General features: G+C 39.6%; 1 long non-coding RNA gene across 1 annotated transcript; it reads left to right on the top strand.

Moving 5' to 3' along the window:
* Positions 1–1,101: 1,101 nt before the first annotated feature.
* Positions 1,102–3,597, top strand: LOC108500917. Its single transcript, XR_001876058.1, has 3 exons — positions 1,102–1,111; positions 2,132–2,230; positions 3,577–3,597. It is a non-coding gene; the product is annotated as an uncharacterized LOC108500917 (long non-coding RNA).
* Positions 3,598–7,137: the final 3,540 nt, after the last annotated feature.

Genomic DNA, 7,137 nt, shown 5'->3' with positions numbered 1-7,137 from the left:
GACTCATAGACTCATTGACAGATGGAGCTTGATGGAATTGCTTGGCAAACCTTAATGGTTTTAAAATGTTTAATAAATTACTAATTAAAGGAGGAGAAAAAACAGGGCTCAGAAAGGTCTACAAACATGTGCATTGGTTTTCTTCCCAACATCTTGTAAATTTTTTTAATCTGCCTTAGGGATGTTTATGGAAACTACTTTGATAGATATACCCAAATACTGACAATGATCCTTCACTCTTCATCAAGGACCTTGTCATACTATGTGAAGATATGATTTCTCTGAAACCTGCAAGTGAATCACATCAATTTGTTTTTTGAACCAGAGTCTCACAGGGGTGCCCTCTAAAAGCCCAGCTGATAGCAGAAACAATGGTCATGAAGTAATAAATATCCATAATGTTTTTTTTGGAGGAGTATGCATTGAATATCTTTTCATACCTCTAACACAGATATAGACAAGAATGTTAACTACTGTCATCCCTTGTAGCCTCCTGCAGACTATCCGACCCATCTGCTTTTCTTGCTATTGCTGCTAAGCTGAATTTTAACTTTGTGAATGAACTTTGAGGTGACCATAGGGAAATACCCAAGAGGAAGGCATCACCTCACAGATTCGTGTGCCTTTCTGTCCCCTTTGAAAAACAGCATAAATTTCTTAATAGTGGGATGATGTTTGCTCTTGTTTTCTTTCTCTTTGGGGAGACATTTTTGACTTCCATAACACTGTGTGTGTGTGTATGTGTGTGTATGGTGTATGTGCTTATGCAAGTTATGCACATGTGGATATTTATGTCTACATATCTGCCTTTCTGTCCCAGATTGCTATATTCTTGATGGAGAAAGCAGGACTGAAATGCAACTTGAAAGGATACAGTAAGCTGGAGAGCCTGATGGCAATAATTAACATCTCTTGAGGAGTGACTCCAGTTCCTGAGCTCACCGTCACTGTAAATGGCACATGCTTTGCTAGAAATCCTCTGAGTCAAGCTTGTCTTCTTCTGTTGTGCAAATGAACTTTGATAATGAAACAGTTGCAATTTTTAAGATTGATGCATCTAATGAACTTCTGCTCATTCAAATTTGTACTGAACAGCTTCTCCATGTGACAAGTGAGTAAGAGGAATATAGTTCACCTGTCTTCCCCCTCATCTTATTTCTTGATAATATAAATAAATATTGCCAAGTTACTCTTTTGAGAGAAAATTCAGTACTCTCTGGCTTTCAATGAACAACTGTGAAACCAACTGTTTCCTCCGTTCTTCAGAAATATTAATTGTAGCTAATTATTCAAATCAGAAATATGAGGAGGACCATATAGTTCCTTCTGAGGCCTGAAGAGATCTTGCTGTGACTTCAAAAACCCAGTAAAATCAAAACCAAAACAATCCCAAATGATGACAGCTGAATGGAATGGTGGGGATTCTTCTTCTGAAAGTCTGAAGTTCTACAGGTATCTATGCTTCTTAGTCATATAAGATCTCCCACTGGTAAGCAAAATAACAAAATGGAGAAAATGTTTGGAGTACCATCCATAAGAAAACAACCAAATCATTGGGAACTTTGCCAAGATGTAACTCAGACAGGCAATTAAACAGAGAAAGCATTCCTGCCTTAATCTTACTGTGTGTTTGTTGGTCTTAAACTAGGATTAGAATTTGTAGATTTATGAATTGTATATAAGATAAATAAAAAATCCCTGCTGGAAGAGAGATTCTTTTTGCATAAAAAGTGATGTTTGACAGAGATGATTCTGCACCAGAAGATTTGACTTTTAAATATTCTCACAAATCAAAGCAATTTCTTGATGAACCAGTTTAACTCTTCTGAACACTGAAGAAAAGCATTCATGGGGATATAAACTGAAGCCCTAACCTGAACAGCTGCAACCAAAGTTGTGTTTCTGTTGACAGCTGGAATCCCTCGAGCCAGGCCAAGCATGGCAGTGGGAACAAGGCAAAGGAATATAAATACCTTAATACCTCACAACCAAGCCAACCCTTCCCTCCTGCTGCCCTTGGTAGACCCTTCCCTCTAAATTAGTATCCCTCCTTTAGACTCAAAACTCTTAACTACCTGTAGAATATCTCCTGAACCAGCTCCTACCTCTTTTTTTTAAATGTTTTTTTAAGATCAATTCACCTTTTGCTACTGAAACTCTGCCATTCTTTCACAGTGAGTGACAACGCCTGGGTTGGAAAGAGTTTGTAAAATTTGCTGACTTTTCACAGGTGAGTGTAGCTCCATTTGCTGGATAAGCAAGAACCTGCCCATGAAAGAAAGGGCCGGGTGAAGAAGTAGAGGGGTGTTGCTGATGCTTTTGTGCAGCTCTTCCGCCTTTAACTTTAGGAAGTTTCCCTGGCATTTGTTTCTGTACTGAGGGAGATGTGAGGAGTCAGCAAGGCAAGGGCTTTTCACAGTGTGAGATAACAGTGCTGTGTTGTAGATGACCCTTGTTCCAATTCCGTGTGGCCCAAACTGCTGTTAAACCAAAGATAATACTGGTTCTGGGAGAGGCAGCTCCTCCAGCTTTGGTAGCCATAACTGTGTGCCATTGAGAGAGGGAGTCAGAGAACCTGAGTATTACACTGAGTGCTTCTGCTGCCTCTGCTTGCCCTTAAACCATGGGGATTGTCAGGGCTTAGCAGAGACATGGGCTGAAGGAAATCTGGGCTGGTGAATGACCTTCTGCTTCCAAACTTCTACAACTTCATGTGAAAATAGCAGAAAACAGTAGATGTGGGGTCACACAAAGCTCTGTTTCTAAAGGCATTTTCAGAAGAATCTCATTTTAAGGAAGCACTAGCCCTGGAAATAACTTATTACACTTATTTATAAGATGCTCATGAATAATTTATGCTACATTAACTTGTAAATGTGATAGCATTTGAAATCATTAAGCTCCAGTAGCTTGCTTTGTAAATCCATTGACTGGGTCTCATTATTAAAAGCTAATTAGCTCGTTCAACTGGAACACATTCTGTAAAATAGCTATACTAGTATTCTTCTTCTTATTACAACAGATTATATTAATTTTAAAAATATTCCAGCAATGGCATAATGGAAATATTTAATAATAAGAATATAGCGTTCTATACAAGGAGATAATTTCATTACCACTTTAACAAGTTTTCCAAAACTGGGTAAGTGAGATTTCAGGATTATGATTGTTTCTATGAGTGTATGATATTAGAAATATCTGATCTATACATTATTTATTTAAATATTAAGGATTATAGCTTATACATTGCAGGAATATTGTCAAAGTGTTAATTTGGATGTGTGAGAAGCTTAGGTCTTTGTTTGAAAAGTTATACTCCTGAAGTTAGATTTCTAAGCCATGTTTGGCTTGTTAGAATGCAGATTACAAGTAAGTGTGAGCAACATGTCCATAAGAGCAGGTGCAAGAGGAGGGGTAATGTGTGAGGCTGCTCTTGCCCCCACTCCCAGGGAAATACTGTGGTCATCAGTCAGTTACAAAGTCTTCGTTTTTTCCATGAATTGTGTTTTTTATTTGCTATTGAATTTTCATATTGAGAAAACACTGCAGTTTTCTTCTGTGCTGTTCTTCCTATAGATGTCATTCCTGCCACTGTGAAGAGAAATAAGAGGAGGAGATGAAAAATAGGCACCCACGGAGTATATGGCACCTCCAGCACCAGACCAAGAGTCACACCCAGCACAGCTCCACAAGTGCCAAACCCAGATGTCAGAAACACCCCAAGAACCTGCTGGGCAGTACCTTGGGGAAGTTTATCCTTGCACAAATGACTTGTTCCCAAGTCACCCCATCCCACCCTCTCTATGAAAGTAATCACAGTGTACCCATCCAACACAATATCAGAGGAGCTGTTTTGTAGAATGTTGGTTTTTTCATCATAAAGTGTCATTTAGGTTCATTTGTGCTAAAACCCTGGCTGTGGGAGAAGAGCCTCTGTGATTTGATAGTAATTATCCATTGTTGTATTTAAAAAGTATTTGCTATGTAAATTATCCAAACATTCTTTTTTCCCAAATATTTTGGGTTTGTATTTGTCTTTTCTTCAAATTTAAACATTTTTAAACTTCAGTACATTTTAGTCCCTATTACCAGCTTTTAAAGGGATTAGGGTAAATGGCTTTTATTCTGCAGTCACAATACTATTGCTTTCAAATACATCTTCTTGGATTTCCTGTTCAGAAGAAAAAGAAAAAAAGAAGGAATTTAAATAATTCACAGCAAAGCTACAACGTCTGCTTCTGCCCTGATGAATGTTTCCCTTTAGGAAAGTCAGTTCTCTTATTAATATAACATCTGGCTTTCATCTTGAATAAATACAACAACTCAGAAACAGGAGAAAAAGAGTAGAAAAATGTGACTTTTCTGGCATATCAAGCAGCCAAAAGACCTAATTAACAGAAATAATATCTAGCTGCTTGAGAAATAGCCATAAATGAATATTTTGGGACAAGATGTTAGAGAGGATCTGCTTGGACACTTGGAGAGCTAAGAGGAGTGGGATGGCAAGAACAGCAAACAGCACAGATCTGTGACTCTGCACGTCACAACAGCCACTATCTGTGGGCCCTGCAGGGAGCCCTCACTGTGTGAGCTGCAGCAGGGAAGCTGTGCAGCCTCACTGACTGCTTTGTACCCCGGCCATGGCCCATCTGGCACATGCATCCACCCTTTGCTGCCCTTTGCCCTTGTCAGGCAAAGTGTCTCACTTCTGCAAGACCCATCTCGAGGTTCTTATGCCTTTTAAACTGCAGATTTGGAGAATCAAACTTGATGTTTAGAGAGAAAGTAAAGAAGATATTTAGTAATTTTAGACTTTCATCAATATTTTTTTTTTAAAAGCCAAACCAAAAATAAACCCCGCCAAAAAATAAACCCCACCAAAAATATCCTCCAGAAAACTAGGGAGGAGGGCAGAAGTTTGACAAATGTCCCAGAAACATTTTGTTTTCCTGGCTGCAGAGTGGGGAAGTGAAGGTATGCACATGGTTCTGATGGAGGTAGGAGACCAAATCAGCATCTGCCCATGAGCAAGGTCTTCCCGGATTGAACTGAGTTCATATTTCTTGCCCCTCTCCTTTCTATTGGGAGTGCATTGATCTGCCCTTGTCCATCCTTGTCCAGCCTGGTGAGAACAATGCAGATGGTTATTTTTGTGCTGACAGTCACCAGTTGTTATTCTTTAAGGATGTAAGTGCTCTGGAGATGCCACACATGGGGCAAGGACTGCTGCTCTGCTGGGATGGCAGTTGCAGTGTGGGGGTGATATCACAGGGCCCTTCTCAGGTGCTGGGAAGTTCCTGAGTAGAGTTTATTGCAGCTTCAAAAATTGTGTTCATTGCAGCTGCTGACTGGAAGCTGACCCCAGCCTGCAAAGCAGTGGTTGGCAGGAGAGCAGTTGGCTATAAATGCCTTTTTATTTCTGTTCCATTTGAGCTACTGTGTAGTGTTTTGATCTGAAAGCTCTCATTAGAAGTTTTAATTTAATGCTATGATTTTGAGAGGTAGCTAATGTCATGTTTAAATTTAAGAAGACTTACTTTTTTTTTTAATTTTTTTTTTAATTAAATCCCTTTGGCCTTGTTTATAAAATGCACTCTAAGGGCAAAGTCCTGGGAAATGCACCCAAGAGCTGTGTGTGCCTCGGGGACTTGTATCTTGTCCCTTTATTAGGTCTGCTCCTGTCAGCCTTAAAGCTCTGCAGCTTCACAGTATGCCCCTATAAGGTAAAATTCAATTCCCCCTCTCTGTAGAAGGAAAAACTGATGCACAGACCAGATAAATTACCTGCCCAAGGTCAGAGCATGACTGAGGGAGCAGTAGCACACTGATGAAACCACCTCTATCTCTTTTTGATAAGTCTGAAAGTGGTTCTTATTAGGAAGCACTAGAATGGAATATCTGTAGCAAGCCTTTACATAAGTCTTGGTGGAAAATTTTGTGGTTGAGAGATGACTAGGCTACTAGTGCACAAGTGTGAGTGAGTAAAAGTACATTTATGGGGAACAGGCAAAATGTTACAAATAAATTTGCAAGAATGCACTGTGTTCTGTCCTGCAAGACCATAGGGACCAAGTTTGGCCCCAGCCAGCCTTACTAAATTCCCACTCACCCTGATTACTGTTTTTCAGCAATTTCTGAGGTGACTTAGACCAGGAGGGCACAGTCAAGTTCTCTCGTGATGGCCTGTTTCCATTAACTGAAAGCAAAGACCTTACATGTCAAAACCTTATGTTTCAAGAAGCTATTAGTTATTGACTTGACTTTTGCTTGACAAGTACAGTATTGTTAATGAAAACAGAGGAGTCACTTTGTCACTATGGTGAAAATATAGAGAAAGATTTCTGTTGTGGGTTAGACTTGTTTCTTCCTGAGAAAAAACAATCTTTTATCTCTTTTATGACTCCTCTGTTCCTAAACAGATAAACACCAGTTGCCTAAAAAAGTGACATCAAAATGAAAGAAGACGTTTGAGCCATCTTGTCCACACATCAATGCATCTGAATTTGCAGTGTTTTCTTTTATTCCTCCACCCCTGACCCCTGAGAGCCAAGCAAGTCACTCACTCATCTGCATTTTCACAAGCACTTTCCTTCCCTGTCAGCTCTCAGAGCACCTTAGTGGGCTGGTTCTCACACTTCAGTGCATTTTGCTGATAATTTTCATCTGGTGATGTGTTTTAGTGCACTAGATTGCTACAAAGAACTCTTGGTGAAGTATCATGTGATTAAAACAGTGATAATTTGAAAACTCTGTAGAGAAGAAGTTAGCTTAACAGAGATTCACAAGTCCTTCCAGAGCCTATCCCAGTTCCCACTGACATCTGGGGGGATGCTGTCACCAAACCAAAAGGGAACATGGTGACATGCTCAGTGTCCACGGATATTGAATGCTGCTGAATCCTTAGGTGGGACCAAGAAAACACGGATACTCTCAATAACTAATTGCAGCTCTGGAGGTCTGGTGAAATTAGGAGGAAAATGCATTCCTGGATTCAGATACAGATAATCTGAGATTTATTTTTTCATTTTGAAAGGCATAAAGATCACAACAGTGGTTTTAACTTAATCACATACAAGTTGTTTTTTCTCACTCTTCCTGTATGTCTGCAGGAAATTACAACCTGAAAATAGCCAAGCT

This window comes from Lepidothrix coronata, unplaced genomic scaffold (genome assembly GCF_001604755.1).
Source record: "Lepidothrix coronata isolate B3197 unplaced genomic scaffold, Lepidothrix_coronata-1.0 Scaffold97, whole genome shotgun sequence".
Classification (NCBI taxonomy): Eukaryota; Metazoa; Chordata; class Aves; order Passeriformes; family Pipridae; genus Lepidothrix; species Lepidothrix coronata.
Note: the sequence above shows the minus strand (reverse complement) of the source record. Positions and strands in the feature narration are given on the sequence as shown.